The 22552-nt window shown below is 41.7% G+C and overlaps 1 long non-coding RNA gene across 34 annotated transcripts in view; it reads left to right on the plus strand.

Moving 5' to 3' along the window:
• LOC138744395 (uncharacterized) overlaps window positions 1-22552 on the plus strand; it is a 461764-nt gene that overhangs the window by 120309 nt on the left and 318903 nt on the right. The window lies entirely within an intron of this gene.

Genomic DNA, 22552 nt, shown 5'->3' on the forward strand with positions numbered 1-22552 from the left:
AGAGATTCTCTCAAAGTGACTGCTGAAGAATGAAAATTGGTTTGAAATTGGATAGCAAGAAAAACAGGAACAGAAAGTGCATTTAGAAGTACAAATGATTTACATTAATGAGGATATGAAATGTTCCTTATTACTCCAAGCTGGAGTGCTCAGTTTTCTAGCAGTCAATAAACTAACCTTGTTTAAAATTAACAGTTTCAGAAATGCTACTTTTTTAAAACAGTAAAATGTCTCAATATATCAAACACTTGCAAGCTATTTTTTAAATCTTACACAGCAATGTAAAATTATGTTTTATAAAATAACTGAAAACCTTGGAAATTCTGAGAAAATATCTGTGTTTCATTCATTGCAGTTTAGAAATTATTCAGTGCACTGAAACCAGCACTGGGGAAAGCACAATGTGAGCTAATAATTCCTTGTAAAGGAGAACACAGCTGATTAAAACATTAGAAATTAAGGAATCAATTGGGTGTTGAATACAAAGAGAGAAATTCCACTAGATCCTGCTGGTTTTATCAGCATAATTTGCCTAAAATTAATGACCTATCGTAAAGATGTGTCTGAATTCTACTTAAGTTGAATCTCCTTGAACTTTTGTACATACTTTAAAAAAAATCACGTTGGATGTTAGCTCCTCCCAGTCCACTGACCATGCTCCCAAAATGAATTAATCTCTATTTCCACCAACTGCACTAATTTGCAATCTAAAAATTAGATGAAATGACACTAATGAACATGTCTATGAAACAGACTACTGAACTCTAATATAACCAGAAAATGAGTTTGCATAGTGTAATACCACTTTCAGTACAGTGTATTTAAAATTGTTATTTCACATCATAATGAATCATATTCAGCTGTGCTAATCAAATCCTTGCTTAAAAAATACACTTTTCTAAACCAATGCAATTTGCAGCCAAATTGCCATTGTACCCAAACAGGAAAGCTTGGCCATCATGTCATGCATATCAAAGAACAAGTCTCAGAGAACACAAATTTGAGTAGCAGGAGAACGTACAGCCATCACTAAATGTATTGATAATTTTGTCAATCAATTAAATATAAAAAATAATTTTAAACTGACATAATTTTCATGTTTTTATGGAAAAACAGCTTTAGATAAATAACATAGGTAAAGTTATTTCTGTTGAAATATTTTTATTGCAATTTATCAAAAGAAAGAAGGATAGCACATAAGCATAAAATGTCAATGAGAAACCAACAGGGTATGGTACATTTATCTTGTGCAAAGTGCTTCAGTAGCCATTTACAATTTAGTCTCTTTACACCTAAACAGGTGTTTTGTGTAAAGGCCTGTAATGAACAATATACGACTACTGGCACAAATCACACAACACAGCAACAGCCTTATTATTGGTGTTCTACAAGCTGTGCAGTAATGTTGAACAAATCTCAAAACCCGCTGCTTAATGTGCCAATTGGGAATTATTGGGATATTGAAGGGGGACAAAGTGTTTCATGCTACTTTAGCACAACATTTCTTTTGTAAGGCTGATAGCAAGTTCATCCTTGTCAAAATCTGCTGGTGAAAGCTCCCTTTTCTTGACAGTGAGTTTCCTAATTAGCTGTGATGTTAAGTTTTTGAGGGCAGAAATGTTGAATGGGTGCTCAGCAGCAACATTTCTTGAGTCAATTCTGCACACACAATGAATTTATTCTTTAAGTGAAGTTGTATAGGACAGAATTGGATCTTGTCTTCAGAGTAGCATTAGCTATTTCTACTTTTCAGATTTCAAATTTATGGTCAGAGTACATACAAACCTGAGATTCTGTTTTTCTGTCGACGCTTATTTGTAGTGCAAAAAATGCTGTAATCCAACATGTAAAAAAAAATAAAGAGATGTAAACAAACTGCAATACAGAGTGGAAAAAATCAATAAAGTGCAAAAATAAGAGTCCTTAAATGAGTCCCTGATTGAGGTTGTTGTCGAGGAGTCTGATGGAGGGGTAGTAGCTGTTCTGAACCTGGTGGTGCAAATCTTGTAGCATCTATTAACTCTTTCCTGATGGTAGCAGTGAGAACAGAGTGTGTGCTGGGTGGTGTGGATACTTGATGACTGCTGCTGCTCTCTGACGGCAGTGTTCTCGATGGTGGGGAGGGTTTTGCCCTTGATGTCCTTGGCTGTGAACACTACCTTTTGCAGGGCCTTGTGCTCAGGGGCATTGGTGTCCCCATACCAGACTGGGATGCAGCTGGTTAGCACACTTTCCACTACACACCTGTAGAAATTTTCCAGGGGTTTCAATGTCATATGAACCATCACAAACTCTTGTGGAAGTAGAGGCGCTGATGTGCTTTCTTAGTGATGCTATTAGCAAATAGAGCAGAAGTCTATGAATGCTGCCCTGTGGTGCTCTGATACTGATGAAGATTGTGGAGAAGATATTCTTATCAATTTTCATTGATTGTGGTCTGAAGGTAAGGAAATCCAAGATCCAATTACACAGTGGGGTGTTAACTCCCAGTTCTTGGAGTTTGCTGATCAATTTTGAGGTGATGATGGTGTTAAATGCCAAACTGTAGTTGATCAAGAGCATCCTGATGTATGTATCTTTGCAGTCGACGTTTTACAGTGGTTTTCAAACTGCCCCCCTAAACTCATATTCCACTTTAAGCAATCCCTATGCCATGAGTGCTCTGTGATTGGTAAGGGATTGCTTAAGGTGGGATGTGAGTGGGAAGGGAAGGTTGAGAATCACTGCTCTAGACCCAATTGTTCCTGAAATATTTTGCTTGAGGAAAATTGTCATTGGCCCATTTCCTTTGGAGTTATGAAACCATACACATAACGAGTCAATGAGGTACAATTAAAACACTGGTTTGCAAACTTTTTCTTTTCATTCGCATAACACCTTAAGCAATCCCTTACTAATCACAGAGCACTTATGGCATAGGGATTTTTTATAGGGTAGTCTTAACAATGCAATTCACCATAATGTTTTGCTTGGATTCTTTGTATTCAATGTCATAGCTGTACAGTGTTCAGTAGCTCATGTTTGTATTTTTAATGCTGCCAAAATGGGAATTACAAACTTGGGTATCAAAAATGCAGGAAGCTACTTTAGGTCAGTAACTATTCTGAATTACCATCTCAGTAAATGTTAATGAAATTTTATAAAAATGTAATCATCAATACTTCTGGAATGTATTTTTGATTTTGGTTAAGGTCTGCACAACATCAGCAAACATTTCTCAAGTTATTGTTTATGAAGTGGTTAACATTGCTCCAGCTCAAATACAGCAAAACCAACTCATTTCTGAGGTTTTTCTCACATTCATTGTATAATATTTACTGATCTTTATCCCATTGGTCTGGTCCATCTTTCATTAATACTTGGTGCAGTCAACAGTTTTGTAAAGTCAGGTAGAAGTTTGGAATGTTATTGATGTGCTCAGGAATGCAAAAAACTGCAGAAAGTGACACACCTAACCATGGTCTCATGCTCTGCCAGGCTGAGACCATCTGCATATTGGAGGAACAACACCTGATCTTCCATTTGTGCATACTCCAACTGAATGGCAGTAATATCGACTTCTCCGGTTTCTGTTAAACACCACCCCTCCTTTTTCTTCCCCCATTGCCTTCCCCCTCCCTCTCTCTCTTTCTCTCTTCCCTTTCCCCCTGTCTCCCTCCACAGTCAAAGTCAATTCTCTCCTCTTATCATTATCCAATTAACACCTTTTGTTGGTCTGAACTCCTCCCCCCACCAGTATCTTTATTCTTGAGCCTTTCTGTTCTTTGCTTTTTTTTCCTTGAAGAAAAGCTCAGGCCTGAAAGGTCTTTCAAAATCTTATGGATGTTGTGAGGCTGGCTGAGTTCCTCCAGTACTTCTGTGTGTCTTACTACAATTACAACATCTGCAGACTTTTGTGTTTCACACACCTAACCAAGACCATCACCGGCACCAACCTCCTGCCCATTGAAGGCACTACCTGAAGAAGGTAACCAACATCATAAAGGATCCCCATCACCCTGGTCTCTCTCTCTTGTTGGAAATGTCTTCATGCAAAAGGTACAGAAGCCTGAATCCCAGCACCTCTAGATTCAAGAATAGTTTGTTTCCCAACTTCTATCAAGCTCTTGTACATACTTGTACCACCTTCATTAGAACACCACCCAAAAACCAAGATCTCTGTGAATTATTGTAATGCCACATTTTATAAGCACTAACTGGATCTGTGAATTTTTGTTGACTTTTTTTCTTTCTTGCATGGTAATTTGATTTAATTGGTTATTTATGTATTTTCTGTACTGTAGCTGTGTATCTGCAGCAAATAAGAATTTCAGTGCATTTGTACATGGTCTTGTGTGTGTAGGAGGTGTGGCCTCCCCGACTGAAACTCATTTTGAAGTCACACCACCTGTCAGTATATGCTGCAATTTTTGTTTCACTCAAAGTTACCAAGTTATGGTTTGCAGGTGGAGTGTCACTTAAGATTGGGCTCAGACCAATGCACACCTCGCCATTGGCTGGTTCAAATCACCTCACATCCTTATTGGCCATAGCCCTGTATTTAGCCTCAGCACAGAAGACTTTTTCACTCTCTCTGCCTTGTGGTAATAGCCCCAGACACTGCTCCATGACAGGTCACTACTGTAGACATTTGCTTGGAAGGGTCGCGGGTAAGGTGCATATGGCACTGAAGCTGAGCCGTGGTATTGCTATAGCTCAAATTGCTATAGATCAATACTGACAGTAGAACTGCTGCTCTCAACTGAAGAGGGGTCCGAGAGCATGCGTATACCCCTGCGGGTACAGTGGTTCCAGATCCACCTCTCAACTGATCAGGGGTCCGAGAGCGTGCCTATACCCCTGTGGGTACAGTGGTACCAGATACACCTCTCAATTGATCAGGGGTCTGAGAGCATGCCTATACCCCTGCGGGTACAGTTGTACCAGATCCACCTCTCAACTGATCAGGGGTCTGAGAGCGTGCCTATACCCCTGCGGGTACAGTTGTACCAGATCCACCTCTCAACTGATCAGGGGTCTGAGAGCGTGCGTTTACCCCTATGGGTACAGTGGTACCAGATCCACCTCCTCTCATTCAGGGGTCTGGGAGGGAGTGTATAATCCCTGCTTATAGTGTGCGAATGTTTGTATTGCCTGTGTGAATTAATAATTGTGTACAGTTTAACAATCTCCCCTGTTTGTGTCCCATCATGAATTTTCTCATGTTCTTTATTAATTGTGCATGTGTGTTTTATTCCTGTAGTGGTTTTTTTCCCCATGCTCCCTTATAAATTGTACGCGTATATTCCCACGCTCTTTTATTAATTGTTGTGTTAATAAAGTCACGTTTGATTGCAAATTCTTGTGTCCAGACTTGTCTCTCCTTGAACCCATCGAACCTGACACTTTCTCAACAAAATGGGTATTGTGTGACAATAGTTCTTTTTGTTAATATCGTAATGAAATAACTGGAAATTTTTAAAGTCTTTGAGTTTTCTGCCTTTTTCTTTGAATGCAGCCCAGTTTCATCTTCTCACTGATCTAAATTTGGCTTTTGTATGGCTCAGTGCTGATGAAATCTTCTGGATATTTCCTCCAGTATCTGCCTTGACAGCGTCAACTGCAGTTATAATGTGATCCTCCGTGCACAAACAATGTGACATCTCATGCACTATATAATCTATTGTTGTTTGAAATATTCGCTGATTTTACTCCATACAGCAGCCTAGTTCACAAAAACAAATTTTTAATTGCCGAGTGGTGTTGATATTTTTCATCAACCTGCTGGGCAATGTATGGATGATATAGATTGAACTCGATAGATAATTGTAAGATATGGACATGGGTCATTGCTTTTCATCTTCTGTTCCATTAAAGGTCACTTTATTACCTCCGTAGAGCAGATTAGTCTATTGTTTGTAATATACAGGCATATAAGTGATATGCTAGCAAACTTGCACACAAGTCAAATTTGGATGCATTGTGGATAGAGAGGAAGGTTGTCCAAGAATATGGGAGAATATAATTCAGTTGAAAATTTGGGCAGAGTAATGGCAGCTGGAGTTTAATCTGAACAAGTGAGAGGTAATGTACTTTTGAAGGGCAGATTAAGGAAGAAAATGACAATATCTTTCAGAGCATGAAAGCACAGAAGGATCTTGGTGTGCAAGTCCATAGCTCCCTGAAGATGGAAATACGTGAATATGGTGGTTAAAAAAAAGTGTGTAATAGGTTTGTGGGGCATTAAGTATGAAAGATGTGAGGTGTTGCAGCTGGTTACAGGGGTGCAGTGCTAATTTTTTAGGTGCCAGAGCTGCCCCAGAAGGTGCCCGGAGAGGCTCAATGTGGTGCTGGAGCTGCCCTCCGAGGTGCCGGAGAGGCACTCCTGTGAGCTCTGGCATCACTGCACCCCTGCAGCTGTATAAACTTGGATTATTGTGTGCATTTGTGGTTGCTGCATTACAAGAACAATGTGGACATATTGCAGAGGGTCAAAAAGAGCGTCTCCAGGATTTTGGCTAGATTGAAGTGTTTCAGCATTAATGAGAGTTTAGACAAACTTGGATTGCTTTCTTTCATTCATCAAAGGCTTGAGGGGTAATGTGAGAGACGTGAATAAGTATATAAAATTATGAGAGACGCAGAGAATAGACAGCCATTTTCCCATGATGGAAATGTCTTGTATTAGTTGGCATAGGTTTTAGGTAAAAGGGGTAAAATCTAAAGATATGTGAAGTAAGTTTTTTTTTGACACAGAGGTCTGTAGGTGCCTGGAATGCACTTCTAGGATAGATGAAGGAAGCAGATGCAATTGCAACATTTCAGAGGCATTTAGACAGGCACATAAACAGCTTGGGAATTGAAGGATACACAGGAAGATGGAATTAGTTCAAAGTACCATTATGATTGGTGTAGAAATGGTGGACCAATGGTTTGTTGTATCTGCTGTCTACTGGCTGTAGAAACCACCTCTCTGCTTTTGCCAACAGTCTATGCCAATGAAGTTCAATTAGCTTTCATTCTGCCTGAATTGTCAGTAAATAGACCACTGATTGGCTTTACAGTAGATCTGTTAGTCATCTATTTTCAACATGTATTAAGTTGGTGTGACTTGATGCCTGTGTACAAATCTTAAACGTCTCTTCATTGTGGTCCAGAACCTTGCTTAAACATTGCATAATATATTGACGTACCATGCATTTTCCAATCCATTCATGATCACTTTAAACTGTCTCTTGTAGAGCTGGTCCACTGTACAAAATGTGACAAAATCATCTTGCCTTTTGCCCATTATAGAGGAGTGCATATTCCATTTGTTCTCGAGGTCTTACCACAGAACTTTAAATGGATAGTTTCCGATCTTCTGGTTACACACGTCTCTTTTGAAGATGGAACAGCCTGTGGATATGCTAATATTCATGTCAATATCTTGATTATTACTCATTCATTTTTGAAATTTCCATACTATTTAATCACCACTTTAAATTTTAGTGGCTAAAATTTAATTTAAAACGAATTCTTGAATATTTTAAAAACTTTTTGGTGGTTTATTTTCATTTGCTCCTCTTGCCGCTCTTAACGCGTACTATATGCAACCTGCATACAGATGTTGTGTGCCATCTTGTGGCTCTGGACCAACAAATTTGTGTTGAATGAGTTCTATTGCACAGTAGGATTTCCCACCATTTCCATTCACAAGACATGGATTCTATCTCTTTTTGACTCCATAATTTATTTACTCCAAAATTTATTTTTATTTTTAGGGACTATTTTCATAGGTTCAACTGCTTTGCATGCTCATTCAAATATTGAGGCTGAGAGATAATCAAGTTGGGCTGGGTATGTTCTTCCATTAGTCCACACACAACCTGAACCTGCAGTGTACTCCAGAAATGGGTGGCACAGTTAGAGTACTGGTTAGTGCCACACAATTGCAGGGCCAGCAACGCAGGTTTGAATCCGTCGCTCTCTGTAAGGAGTTCATACATTCTACCCTTGTCCATGTGGGTTTCTTCCAGGTGATCCAGTTACCTCCCATGTTCTAAAAACATATAGGGCGGCACAGTCGGTGTAGTGGTTAGCGCAATGCCTTCACAGCACTAGTGATCAGGACCAGAGTTCAAATCCTGCACCGTCTGCAAGTAGTTTGTACATTTTCCCCGGGAGGCTCCTGTTTTCTCCCACCCTCCGAGATCAGACAATCTCAGGCGTATTCAGGCTATTAGGTGCTGATGGGACCTGTTATGATGTTGGCTGCCTTTGATCTGCTTTGATGGCAATTAAATGATTTTGTAACTTCTCCACCATGCTAAATGAGTATAATTCTATCAGCATCAGGTCAGTAAGTGCTGACTTTACTTTGCTCTAGTTTGTACTGTGGACTTGCTGTGATTAATCATGAGCTTAACAGGCTCAACCTATCACTGAATTTGCTCAGTGTCCTCAGCAAGTTTATGTGGCCCCTGTTGCGACTATCAAGATCCCCATGCCCTCCAGTTCAGTAATATAACTAATCTTAAAAAAATCACATTTCCACCTTTGGATGGACAGGTGGAATGGCTCCTGCACCCTGTAACCACTGAGGTTCCTTATCCAACAAATCTGTCACTTGATCTGCTATATTATATTTACTGGGTTTAAAATGTTATCAGTATTCAATTTTGTATGTGATCTTTTTCCTGTTCTCATGCTCTAGTTTGTACTGTGGACTTGCTGTGATTAATCATGAGCTTAACAGGCTCAACCTATCACTGAATTTGCTCAGTGTCCTCAGCAAGTTTATTGTTGTGATTGACTGTGACTCGGGAAGAATCTGGTAGCTCAATAATAAGTACCCGGGAGATGCATGTGGGCCAGCAGCAGTGGCAAAATTGTATTTAACCACAACATTCAACCTCATAGTCTGGCATATCCTTGACTTAGCTATTACCATCAAATCAAGGATACAAAAGAGCATGCTTACAGGAACAAGGGGCAGTTTAAAAAATGACTTGTGTGCTCAACAAAGCATGATGCATTAGACAGGGTAATGCGAGCGCACAATCACTAGATCAGTTCACCCTTCTGTGGTCCTTGATTACTCTTCACCTGACAGATATTCATGGCTCTAAGTTCATTCCCAACCTCGTCATTGATGGAGCCCAGCAGGCAAGTGCTAAAAAAATGAATGAAATATTAGCAATCTTGCTCAGCCGGAAGGGTTGTATGGATGACTGAACCATGACAATGAATCCAAGCAGATTTATTTGTGGGGGGGGGGGAATCAATATTGGACATTGTATTGTGAAGGGTCGTGGCTATCATGTGACAGCACTGCCTACTTCCTGGTGGAAAGGCACCACCTGCCAATCAAGGGTTGGCCCACCCCACTCATTAGTGCACATCTTGCTTTTGGCTAATCTAAATTCCTTTGTACTTGGCCTTGGTCCATTGATCTTTGTAATCGACTTAAACTTGCTGGCACTGAACCATTGACCCTCTGTCAATTGCTTGGGCTGGTCCTCCAGCACTATAAAGGGCACCACGTGTGCTTGGTGCTTTCTCTTTGCCATCTTTGAGGGACCACCCTGCTTCACTGCAGGCTGAGAACCATGGAACAGCACTGGATAAATCGTTGGTAAGATGTGCACTGTGATAGGGTTGGGAGCGTTTTAGTTAGTGTCCTAAATAGCATAGAGCCACGCCTGCACTGAGTCAAGGGGTGGTGGGTATCATTATTGTTTTTCCTTGATTGTATGTACCCAGTTTGTTGTGTGTATTTTATCCCCATTGCGATTTTCCCACATTCGTCTATAAATTGTGCGTGTGTGTTTAATTCCCGGTACAATTTTCCCACACTCTCTATAAACTGTGCGTGTTGTGTGTTATTCCTGTTATCATTTTCTCACGTTTGTCTTTTATAAATAAAATATTTTACTACCAAACTGTATTGAGAGTCCTTGCTTTTGAGACCCATCAAATCGGTTTTCCCACTCACAATAGACATCTTTACAGAAGCCAGTATTGGTTCTGCTAACCAATGGACTCCATTTACCAGGAGATCTGCAGCCAGTCTGCGTATGGGAGAATTTCAATCCACTACATGTAATTAATATTCTGTTTTCCATCTTGTTGGGAGCACTGGATTGAATAGACAATATCCCAGTTGCAATGCCCAAGGTCGAGTTCCATCTCTGCCCAAGTTGTTCTAGTCCAGTTATTACACAGTGTGGGAACTTGCCCATGTTTACTTTGTATAAGACAAGTAAACCCAATTCAGGTCATATTTGCTGCCTAATTTTATTCTCCATGATCAGCAAGCCAATTGTAGGTATTCCCATCAATTATATCACAATTGATATAATTGCCAACAATTTATCTCATGATGTTAAGTTTGTTTTCAGACAGGGTATTCATCTCCAAATAACCTTGGGACTTTCATCCAAATAATAAGCATTGTTGGCATAAAGCTCCAAGATCAGATACATAGAAGAGTAGCAGATCCCATAATTCTGGCCAATCCAGAGCTCCCCCTTGACTCATTGCTGGAGGTGAGTCACAGGGGCCAGGAGAGAGCGACTGCCAGTCAGATCATGCTAGCTGGTGGCTGTGTGGTTACTCCATGAACTTCAATTCCATGAATCAGTTGGTTCCTGACCTCCACAATTCTGCGCTGCAAAATGTATGGTGGGCTTCCCTGCGCTCTCCCCCCTTTAGATAAAGTACTGAGCTAAGGGTATTTCTGGGTTGACCTTGTTTTGAAACCTGGCACATCTTTTTTAATCAGATCCTGAAGATTTTTAATAAGAAATTATTATTTAAACATTTTACAAATATCTCTGATGATGAGAGTTAAAAAGAGTAGAAAAGGCCTTTCACTCATCAGCTGTAAAAAAAAAAAAGGCTATCAAAGCATTCTAGAGGTGGCCCTTGTCACTAATGGATCAGTCAGATTCGAATGGGACAAAATTGTCAGCCCACGAAAGGTTTGTGAGAAGCAAACTCAAGATATAGGGGCAAGGTCACGCAAGACCCAATCCATCGATGCTACATTTGATCAAGCATAGCTTTCAGAAACCCTCTATAAACTGAACTAGATGGGAATCAGAAAGTTTCCTATGGCCAGAGTCACACCATTGCACAAAAAAAAAGATTGAATTCTCTTCATTACTTAAATCAAGTTCAGATATTGGGCCAAGTAATATTCATCCATCACAAGAGCCATGCAATGACTGTCTTCAAAAAAAAAATCTAATCACCGACCCTTGACGTTCAATGGCCTGAGCTTCTCTGATTCCATCAACAACCTGAACTTAACTGGATCAGCCACAATCATAGTGTGGTGATTGTATCAAGTCAGAGACTGGGTACCTAGGCCCCGCCCTGCTTCAACTCTTCCTTGCTGCTGCTTGCTTCTGAAGAATGCTTTAATTTCTTTGATCTGAAGTGCTGCTTAACTGTGTGAGAATTTATCATCCAGACAGTTCACCAGGAGAGGGGAATACACTGTCTGTAGAAGAAAGAGCGTGAATGAGTGGCTAAAGTAAAGGCCAAAGAGGTTTGTAAATGAATGAGGGAATTTCCAGTCACCTGGTGGAATCCTGACTGCTACTGTTCCTTGAAGTGCATAAGCTGCAAATGACTCATGTTTGAAAAGATCTATCGTTATATCTTCTGCCATCAAAGAAAGAACAATTTGGAGTGGAAGAAGAATGAAGCTGGCTTTCATGGAAAGAAAGCAAAAATTCAATAAAATTATATTGCTTGCATCAATGGACATGAGCAAACTAGTTCAAATTTATTGTCAAAGCACGTACTGGCAGCACAGTTAGTTAACGGTTAGCAGAGCGCTGTTACACCACCAGCAATCGTGGACTGTGTTCAAATCCCACGCAGTCTATAAAGACACATTCTCCCTGTGTCTGCTGGATTTTCCCTGGAGGGTCCGGTTTCCTCCCTCATTCAAAAGGTATCGGGGGTTGTTGTAGGACAATTGGGTGTAATTGGGCGGCACGGGCTTGTAGGCCAAAAGGGCCTGTTACCATGCGGTATGTCTAAATTAAAAATTTTACATCACATACAACTCTGAGCTTTTTTTTCCCTGCAGGCCTGATCAATGACTGTAGGCTATACACAAGAAGAAAGATAGTGATACATGTCAACAATAAAAAAAGTAAACAAACTGTGCAATACAGAAAAAATACTCCATAATCGATAAGGTGCAAAGTAAGCGTCCTCAAATGAGTCTCTGATTGAGTTTCATTTTTACTGTCCTGATGGTCATAAAACTTCATCTGGATCTGAACTTGTTTCAAGCTGACCATCTCCTTCCACTACAGTTGCAGGAGTTGACCCAAGTTCCAGTGGCATTGTTAGGGAGTAGACCTGCCTCAATTCATGCAACCAGGGGCGTATCTACGCAAAAGAGTGCTTATTGGCAGGGGTGGCCAATGCGTCAAAATAAACGGCAACAACAAGGAGTTGAGAGCTGGGCTTGGTGGCTGCCATGTTGTATTTGGCATTGTATAAGTTAGGAGTGGACAAAGAAGGAGGACAAGGGAGGGGGGGAGTGGAGTTTCTGATGGGGGAGGGGGTGGTGAGGGGAGGGTGGTGATGTCAGTGCTGATGGGGGGGGGCGGGGTGACGGTGGTGCCCCTTTCAAATAGCACCCAGGGCATGTGCTATGCCTGCCATACCCTAAGTATGTCCCTGCATGCACCTTACCCCATCACCATAATGCCACTGAGAAACTTTGGCATTCAATTGCTAATTAAGTAGAGGAGTCGGAGAACCAACTCTTCTACTTTCTGCTGGGACAATAGCAAACACCCCAAAATCTATTTTAAATCAAAACCGGAAAATACAGATGCGATAATCTGTTATTTATCCATCTAAAAATATTTATCCATTCCATTGAGAAATGGTTTTCCTACAACAATGTGTTTAAAGTGGTCTAGAAGAAGTAAAATGTTAATTGCCTTTTTAATAGTACAGTTCTAAGGCACAAATTACTACCTTCCCATTAAACTGACTGCCTACTGGTAAATGTAAGGCAGCCCATCAACTCCCTGCCATTAGACCAGGGTGCCAAAATCAGCATGGCCTTTCCAATGTCTCAACAGCAGGTTGGAATGGTTAAGTCATCCATCCAATGTCTATAAAATACCATAACCCTTCTCCCCCAGAGGCAAACTCCCCTACCCCTAAGCTTATGAATATTTTAAAATCTTGCTTCCAAATATCTTAAAATGCCAAATAATTGTAGTAGTTGCATTTTGCTCGTCATCATTATTCCAGTGTTGCAAAAGCATATCATTATAATAATGCCTGGGACAAGTAATTCTACATAAATCTATCTGTAGCTTTGGAATTACTCTGTTCAGCACTCAAAAGCACAGAGATTTAATTAAGAACCACAGATTCAGCTCTGACTCCAAGTGAAATTTTCATCATCCCCCAGAGGCATAAAAACTGCTAAATTACCTCTAAGTCAGGAAAAGATGATCTCTGGAGCTAAAGCCTCACTGCAGTCTCGTGTGTATCTTTTGACACCTTGCTTTGCAAGTCAAATAAGGAGTGACAGGATTGCTGTGGTGGATCATGCAGTTCACCAATTGTGGGTGGCAGCAACAATTCTCAGTCTAAGCTTTAATCGCTGCACAGAAGGAAACAAGCAGCACACAGGATAAACCTTGGTAACTAAAAGATAAAAGCATTTAGTCCAATTTTTGCCAGCAAACTGCAATGATGTCAATTCACTCCACTCGACTCCAGCCAAAATAACATTAAATGTTACTGTTCATGCTTCAGCATGGAGTGAGGAGGGCAGTGAAGTAAAACACATCAAAATTAAATGAAGCTATACGTAAATACATCAGGAGAATCACTAATTTCATTATTACTAGACATTGTAGTTTGCACTATTTGAGGGAAGGAATCTTTGGAAGGGTTATTTCCCCCTTGAGCAATGAAATAAATTAGTGGGATGAAAATCAGGCTTCTTATGCAATGTTTCAGAGTCCATTCATGGTCAGCTAGTGATGGCTGGCATTAATTTTCCCTCCCCACATAATGTATCTGAGAGAGATCCCAATCAAAAAAGCAAATTTTCTTTGGGAGTCTTATAACTGAAATAAGAAAATTATTCCAAAATATTTATGCTTTTTTACAGTATTTTATGTATACACATGATTATATGCTGCATGCCTGTGTGTGTGTGTGTGTGTGTGTGCACACGTGCACCTTGCTCTGTAGAGTTGTGTTGTCTGGTTGTATCTGTCAAATGATGATAAATGTGAACCTGAAATACTAAGACCCAGCTGGTGACTCTAACAGGATTAATTCTTGAGTAGTGAGGATGCAAAGCAGTTTGCTGGCCTGCATGGGCTAGCCTAATGGTTCTCAACCGTTTTCTTTCTATCGCCTCAAACCGTGCATCTTGGCGCCTCACAGTTCGGCGGGCAGCAACCTCCTTTGAAGAAGACCGCAGAGCCCACCTCACTGACAACAGACAAAGGAGGAAAAACCCAACACCCGACCCCCAACCAACCAATTTTCCCTTGCAACCGCTGCAACTGTGTCTGCCTGTCCCGCATCGGACTTGTCAGCCACAAACGAGCCTGCAGCTGACGTGGACATTTACCCCCTCCATAAATCTTCGTCCGCGAAGCCAAGCCAAAGAGTAAGGGATTGCTTAAGGTGGAATGTGGGTGGAAAGAGTTTGAAAACCACTGTTTTAATCACACTTAATTGACTCATTACGTGCACGGTTTCACAACTCCAAAGGAAATGGGCCAATGACAATTTTTCTCAAGCAAAATATTTCAGTAACAATTGGGTCTAGGACAGTGATTCTCAACCTTTCCTTCCAACTCACATCCCACCTTAAGCAATCCCTTACCAATCACAGAGCACCAATGGCATAGGGATTACTTAAAGTGAGTGGAAAGAAAAAGGTTGAGAACCACTGGGCTCGACCCAAACTAATTCTACAATTGTAATTTTGCAAATTGCAAAGAATTTCATGAAGTGTGCAGCATGCAATCAGCCCATACAAGCCAAAAAGTCAGACAATATTCCAGCTTTCCCACATCCCTTCTCATCCAAATCCAGCAAAATAACACACCATTCCATCTCCCAACATGCACTGACAGAACTTCTCCTTAAAGGTAGATGTTATTATCTTCCTACAGATGATGTCTGACCTGCTGAATATTTCCATTTCAGTTTTTATTCTAGATTTCCAGCATCTGCGGTTGTTTTTGATTTTCGTACGCCATTTGATTCACCTACTCTCTGCGACGGAGTCCTATATATTCTCTAATCTCACTCTTTGAGGGTTAAAGAACGTAATGTACTGGCTTTAAATCTTCCAGGTTACAAGGAGAGTTTTTATAAGATGTTTTTTAAAGAGTCAATGAATAAGATGTTCTTTAAAGGATTTCACAAGATATAGGAGCAGAAGGAGACCCATTGCCCCATCAAGTCTCCTCTGCTAGTCTACCATGAGTTGACGGAGTCCTATATATTCTCCAGTCTCACTCTTTGAGGGTTAAAGAACATAATGCACTGGCTTTAAATCTTCCAGACTTAAAAAGTTTTAAAAAAAAAATAAGATGTTCTTTAAAGAGTTAATAAGGTTAGAGTTAAAGGGTCAGAGATCAAGCAACAGATTGGAGATGGGTCACAAAATGAAGAGCAAAGAGAAGAATTACAAAATGTAACTGATTACGGAACTAAATGGATGGAATTGCAGTTGTGCACAATTTATATCACCTATTCAGACTTTGGAATCAAAACTAAAGCATCTAAGTTTGTGGATGTCACCACATTTGGAAGGCTAGTCAGCAATGAGGAAATCTGCAACAAATTAAGAATGTCTTAGTAAATGTAGAACTGGCAGCAGATCAGATGAATTTCAGAAACATAACTGTGAGTTTCTAAATTTAGGCAAACATGAAGAGGAGGTCACATTTATTGTTCAAGAGGGATGATGACTTTCTCTGGTGTGTATTACAATGCACCTCCAGACTGTGTCGCGATTACTTTTCTAGCTTCAAGTACATTATACCTGGTCGTGTGAAAGGTTCTTCCATGAGAGGTCTAGTAAGCAAATCAAACATTCATACATCTGTATAAAGTAGCAGGGCAAGAGCACAGTTGCAGAGCATAGAATTACTAATGAAAAAGATCAATTACCAAAAGCAGCTTAAGAACACTCTTGTGGAGTTCATTCAGTACCCTGGTGGCTGGGGAGAAAAAACTGTTGGTATCTGACAGAAGGAGTGGAACAGGTTATGTCTGGGTGGGATGGATCCTTCAATATGTGGTTGCCTTTGCAGAGCAGAAAGAGGTGATGGAATGGAGGAAAGTTTGTGTGACATTCTGAGCTACATTTACCATCTTCAGTTAGCTTCCAATCTTGGGCAGAGTGGATGTTGTTAAATGACATGGGAAAATATAATGAATTTCCTTAGTCTTCTCAGGTAGAGACATTGACGTGGCTTCTGGACTGCCTCATCAGTATGTTTTGTCCTAGTCAGGTCATTGGAACTTGAAGCTTCCTATCATCTCCCCTTTCGCGCCACTGATGTGGACAGGAGCGTGGACTCTACTTCCACTCCTGGAGTCTGTGATCAGCACAACGTCAGGATAAAAAAGCATCAATTTACAACAGAGATGCAGAAAAATGTCTTCAGATAGAGAATCATAAGTCTGTGGAATTTGTTGCCACAAGTAGCTGTGGCAACAACTCATTGGGTGTATTTAAGGCAAAGATTGACAGGTATTTGATTAATCAAGGGTTATGGAGACAAGCCCAGGGAGTGGGGCTGAGTGGGAGGATGGATCATCTCATGGTAGACTAGCAGAGGAGACTTGATGGGCCAATGGGTCTCCTTCTGCTCCTACATCTTGTGAAATCCTTTAAAGGACATCTTATTCATTGACTCTTTAAAGAACATCTTATAAAAACTCTCCTTGTAACCTGGAAGATTTAAAGCCAGTACATTACGTTCTTTAACCCTCAAAGAGTGAGATTAGAGAATATATAGGACTCCGTCGCAGAGAGTAGGTGAATCAAATGGCATACGAAAATCAAAAACAACCGCAGATGCTGGAAATCTAGAATAAAAACTGAAATGGAAATATTCAGCAGGTCAGACATCATCTGTAGGAAGATAATAACATCTACCTTTAAGGAGAAGTTCTGTCAGTGCATGTTGGGAGATGGAATGGTGTGTTATTTTGCTGGATTTGGATGAGAAGGGATGTGGGAAAGCTGGAATATTGTCCGACTTTTTGGCTTGTATGGGCTGATTGCATGCTGCACACTTCATGAAATTCCTTGCAATTTGCAAAATTACAATTGTAGAATTAGTTTGGGTCGAGCCCAAGTAGACCAGCAAACTGTACTACACAAGAATTAGTCTTGTTAATGTCAGCAGCTGAGTCTTAGAATTTTAAATTCAAGTTAATTTTCATTTGACTGTACTGTACAGATCAAGGTGTGTCAATTCACCTTTATTTGTCATTCATACCATGCATTGCACGGTAAAGACGAGATAGCATTTCTTCAGGACCATGAAGCTGTTAAAGTATTAAGACATATAAAATAAAAGTTCACGGCCCACTATCCACATATGTTCTGGAGATTTAGGAGCCTGATGGCTTGCGGGATAAAGCTGCTGCCCAAACTGAATGCAAGGGCCTGAATGCTGTGATACCTCCTACCAGATGGCAAAAGGGAGAATAGTTTACATGAGGGGCATGTGGAGTCCTTCATAATATTTATTACTTTCTGCATGCATTGTGTGTTGTAAATATCCTTCATGGTCAGAAGAGAGTCCCCAATGATCTTTTCTGCTGACTTCTCTATCCTCTGCAGGGTCATGTGGTCCGAGGAGGTATGGCTTCCAAACCAGGTGGTGACGCAGTTGCAAAGGATGCTCTCAATACATCCTCTGTAGAATGTAGTGAGGATGGAGGGTGGGAGATGAACTTCTCTCAGCCTTTGCAGGAAGTAAAGGAGCAGCTGGGCTTTCTTGGCTATGGAGTCAAGGTCATATACATTGAATGGTAGACAATTGAGGAGTACAAAGCAACAAAGGGATTTAGGAGTTATGGTAAATAGTATCCTCAAAGTTGATACTCAGGTAGATAGAGCAGTGAAGAAGGCATTTGGAATGTTGGCCTTCATAAATTGGAGTATTGAATTCAAGAGTTGGGATGTTAAGATGAAATTGTACAAAGCATTGGTGAGGCCAAGTTTGGAATACTGTGTGCAGTTTTGGTCACCGAATTATAGGAAGGATATAAACAAAATAGAGAGCGTGCAGAGAAGGTTCATGAGAATGTTGACAGGATGTCAGGGTTTGAGTTACAGAGAAAGGTTGAGCAGCCTGGGGCTTTTTTCTCTGGAGCGTAGAAGATTGAGGGGGGATTTGATGGAGGTGTTTAAGATTTTAAAAGGGACAGAGAGAGTCAACGTGGATAGGCTTTTTCAATTAAGAGTGGGGGATATTCAAACCAGAGGCCATGGTTTGAGATTGCAGGGGGAAAATTATAAGGGGAACATGAGGGGAAATTTCTTCACGCAAAGGGTGGTTGGGATGTGGAATAAGCTTCCGGCAGAGGTGGTTGAAGCAAGGACGTTATTTACATTTAAGGAAAGACTGGATAATTACATGGAGGGGAGAGGATTGGAGGGGTATGGACCAGGTGCTGGTCAGTGGGACTAGGAGGCTGGGGATTTGTTCCAGCATGGACTAGTAGTGCCAAACTGGCCTGTTCTGTGCTGTATATGGTTATATGGTTATATATGGTTAAGGGACCAGGTGAGGTTCTCTGCCAAGTGCACACCAAGGAACTTGATACTTGAAGACCTCAATGGCAGAGCTGTCAACGGTCAGTGGAGCGTGGTTCCTCTGGGCCCTCTTGAAATCGACAACCATCTCTTTTGTTAACATTCAAATACAGTTCGTTGGCTGGGCACCAGTCAGCTAGTGAATGCATCTCATCTCTGTTCGCTGATTAGTCATTCTAACTAATAAGGCCCACAATGGTCGTGACATCAGCAAGCTTGATGATGTGGTTTGAGCTGTGTTTTGGTGCACAGTCATGAGTCAGCAGAATGAACAACAATGGACTAAGCCCACAGCTCCTGTGTCAGTATGATGTTCTTGGAAGTGTTGTTTCCAATTTGGCCTGCTTGAGGTCTCCCCGACGAAGTCGAGAATCCAATTGCAGAGGGAGGTGTTTAGACCCAGCAGGCTCAAATTCCTTATCAAGTACTGGGGTGTGATTGTTTTGAATGCTGAGCAAGTCAATAAACAGCATGTGTCCTTATTTCCAAGGTGGGTGAGGGGTAGATAGAGGGCAGTTGGGCCTGTATGCGAATTGCAGGGGTCCAGTGAGGGGAGCAGCAGGAGCTTGTTGTGCCCCATGATGAGACTCTTGAAGCATTTCATGATGGTAGATGTGAATGTGACAGGGCTGTAGTCATTCAGGCAGGACACAGATGACTTCCTCGCACAGGGACAATGGTGGTGGCTTTGAAGCACGTTGGGACCACAGCACTTCTCAGGGAGATGTTAAAGATGTCAGTGAGAACATCTGCCAGCTGAGCCACACGTCCCCTGAGCACACTGCCAGGAATGGTATCGATCCAGCAGCTTTCTGAGTTGACCTTGCCTAACACTCTCCTCACATCAGCAACTGTAAGACACAGCATCTGATCATTTAGAGGAGCGATCTTCTTCACAGCAACATTGTTTTTCACCTCAAAGTGCAAGTAGAAGCTGTTCAGTTTATCTGGGAGGGAGGCATCACCAGCACAGGCAGATGATGTAGACTTGTGGTTAGTGTTATCTTGGATGCCCTTCCACATGCGTCGCGTGTCCTTGCTGTGAATGCACTGGACATGTGCATGCTTTGCTTCCCTGATGGCCTTAGACAGCTTGGTTCTTGCAATAGCTAGGGCTACCTTGATGCCCGCTCTGAAGGCTGAGTTTTGGTTCCTCAGCAGCACAAGCATCTCTGCAGCCATCTATGGCTTTGATTTAGAGTGAGTAATGATGGTCTTGGGCACAGTGACATCGTCAATACAATTACTGATGTAGCTGGTCACTGATGCTGTATACTCTTCCAGATTGATGCAGTTGTTGCTTCCTTGAACATGTGGCAGTCAGTGCTTTTAACCTGCTTCAGAACTGGTCTGGGGAATATGATGAGCAGTCTGTATGCAGGGAATAGCATTACAGAGATCTGGTCTGAGTATCCGAGGTGGGGGCAGAGCAAGATCCAAAACGTTCGCCCCTCTCATAGCAAAATCCACATATTAGTGGAATTTAGATAGCCCTGACTTGAAGTTCGCCTGGTTCAAATCCTCACTGATATTAATTAGTCCATCAGTGTGTGTGTGGTCTGCAGTTTGCTTATAGCCCCATACAGTTCCCAAATTGCCTCCTTAGCTTTAACCTGGTGGTGGTGGTGGGGGGGGGGGGTGGGGTGATATACACTCCAACTAAGTGGACCATGGCAAGTTCCCGTGGTAGATAAAATGGTTTACATCTGACAGTCAGAAATTCCACCAGTGCTAAGCAGTGACTGGAGACCAGCACAGAGTCCTTTCACCATTCTGTGTTAATGTAAACCCACAAGCCACTGCCATAGATTTTATCACACAGAGCAGCATCTCTGTCAGCCCATCCAGCTGAATGGCAGTGTTCGGATCTCTTTCACTGAGCCACAATTTAGTCCCTGTACTCTCGCTGTTCAGACGTCCGGAGTCGGATGTTGTCCATTTTGTTCACCAGAGAACAGACATTGGCGAGCTGCAGGGTTTCTCTCTCTCGCTCTCTCACACACACAATATACTAATCATATATACATAAATACAGTGAAAAATAAACATGTATAAATATTTTGGAATAATTTACTCATTTCAGTTATAAAAGACCAAAAGGGGATTTGCTTTTTTGATTGGGACCTCTCTCAGATAAATTATGAGGATGGGAGGGAGGAGCAATGCCAGCCATCACTGGCTGACTACGATGGAAGCTAGTTGAAACTAGCCACAAAAGGAAATGCATTTTGGGAGGGGGGGGGGGGAGTAAGGACAGGAAATAAACATCTAATTGCATAAACCTAGCAGGAGTAGAGAACCCTGATAGGTTTCAGGAACAGCCCTCAAGCACTCAAATATGAATTGTCTGCCGTAAGCGGTAGATGATAAATCCATTAGGACTTCTTCTAAAAGATAATACCACATATCAAATCTTGCATATTTATGGATCTGTTATTTTCAATGACTATACAATTCACATAACTGAGCAACAGAAAGAACGGAAGCAACATTTCCACAAGACTCTCAAAACCTGGGTTCTATTTCAGAAACGTCACATCTGGAAAGGTCCATTTTGCTCTTCCTGTTGTACCACCATTCGATGCCATCACAGCCGATCAATTATCTATATGTTGACACAAGAGCTAGCACACTGACTGTTACTTTTATGCTGGCCAGTGCTCCAAGTTATGCCTTGTGGTCATAACATTATTAGCATTGAAGGCTAATTGTTCATACTTTGACAGAACAAGCCCAGGAATTCATTTCAAGATCTATTTCAAAAATCAATCGCTATAACTCCGAAGCATTGATCAACCTAAGAAGGAAGCAGATCATATTGGTTTGTGAGAATGGAATGTTTGAACAAAATATCCACAATATGCATATTAAATGTGTATCTTTGGCATGGCTTCGCGGACGAAGATTTATGGAGGGGTAAAGTCCACGTCAGCTGCAGGCTCGTTTGTGGCTGACAAGTCCGATGCGGGACAGGCAGACACAGTTGCAGCGGTTGCAAGGAAAAATTGGTTGGTTGGGGTTGGGTGTTGGGTCTTTCCTCCTTTGTCTTTTGACAGTGAGGTGGGCTCTGCGGTCTTCTTCAAAGGAGGTTGCTGCCCGCCGAACTGTGAGGCGCCAAGATGCACGGTTTGAGGCGATATCAGCCCACTGGCGGTGGTCAATGTGGCAGGCACCAAGAGCTTTCTTTATGCAGTCCTTGTACCTCTTCTTTGGTGCACCTCTGACTCGGTGGCCAGTGGAGAGCTCGCCATATAACACGATCTTGGGAAGGCGATGGTCCTCCATTCTGGAGACGTGACCTACCCAGCGCAGTTTGATCTTCAGCAGCGTGGATTCGATGCTGTCGGCCTCTGCCATCCTGAGTACTTCGATGTTGGAGATGAAGTCACTCCAATGAATGTTGAGGATGGAGCAGAGACAACGCTGGTGGAAGCGTTCTAGGAGCCGTAGGTGATGCCGGTAAACGACCCATGATTTGGAGTCGAACAGGAGTGTGGGTATGACATCGGCTCTGTATACGCTAATCTTTGTGAGGTTTTTCAGTTGGTTGTTTTTCCAGACTCTTTTGTGTAGTCTTCCAAAGGCATTATTTGCCTTGGCGAGTCTGTTGTCTATCTCGTTGTCGATCCTTGCATCTGATGAAATGGTGCAGCCGAGATAGGTAAACTGGTTGACCGTTTTGAGTTTTGTGTGCCCGATGGAGATGTGGGGGGAGGGGGGGGGCTGGTAGTC

The sequence above is a fragment of the Narcine bancroftii genome, chromosome 10, assembly GCF_036971445.1.
Source record: "Narcine bancroftii isolate sNarBan1 chromosome 10, sNarBan1.hap1, whole genome shotgun sequence".
NCBI classification, from domain to species: Eukaryota; Metazoa; Chordata; class Chondrichthyes; order Torpediniformes; family Narcinidae; genus Narcine; species Narcine bancroftii.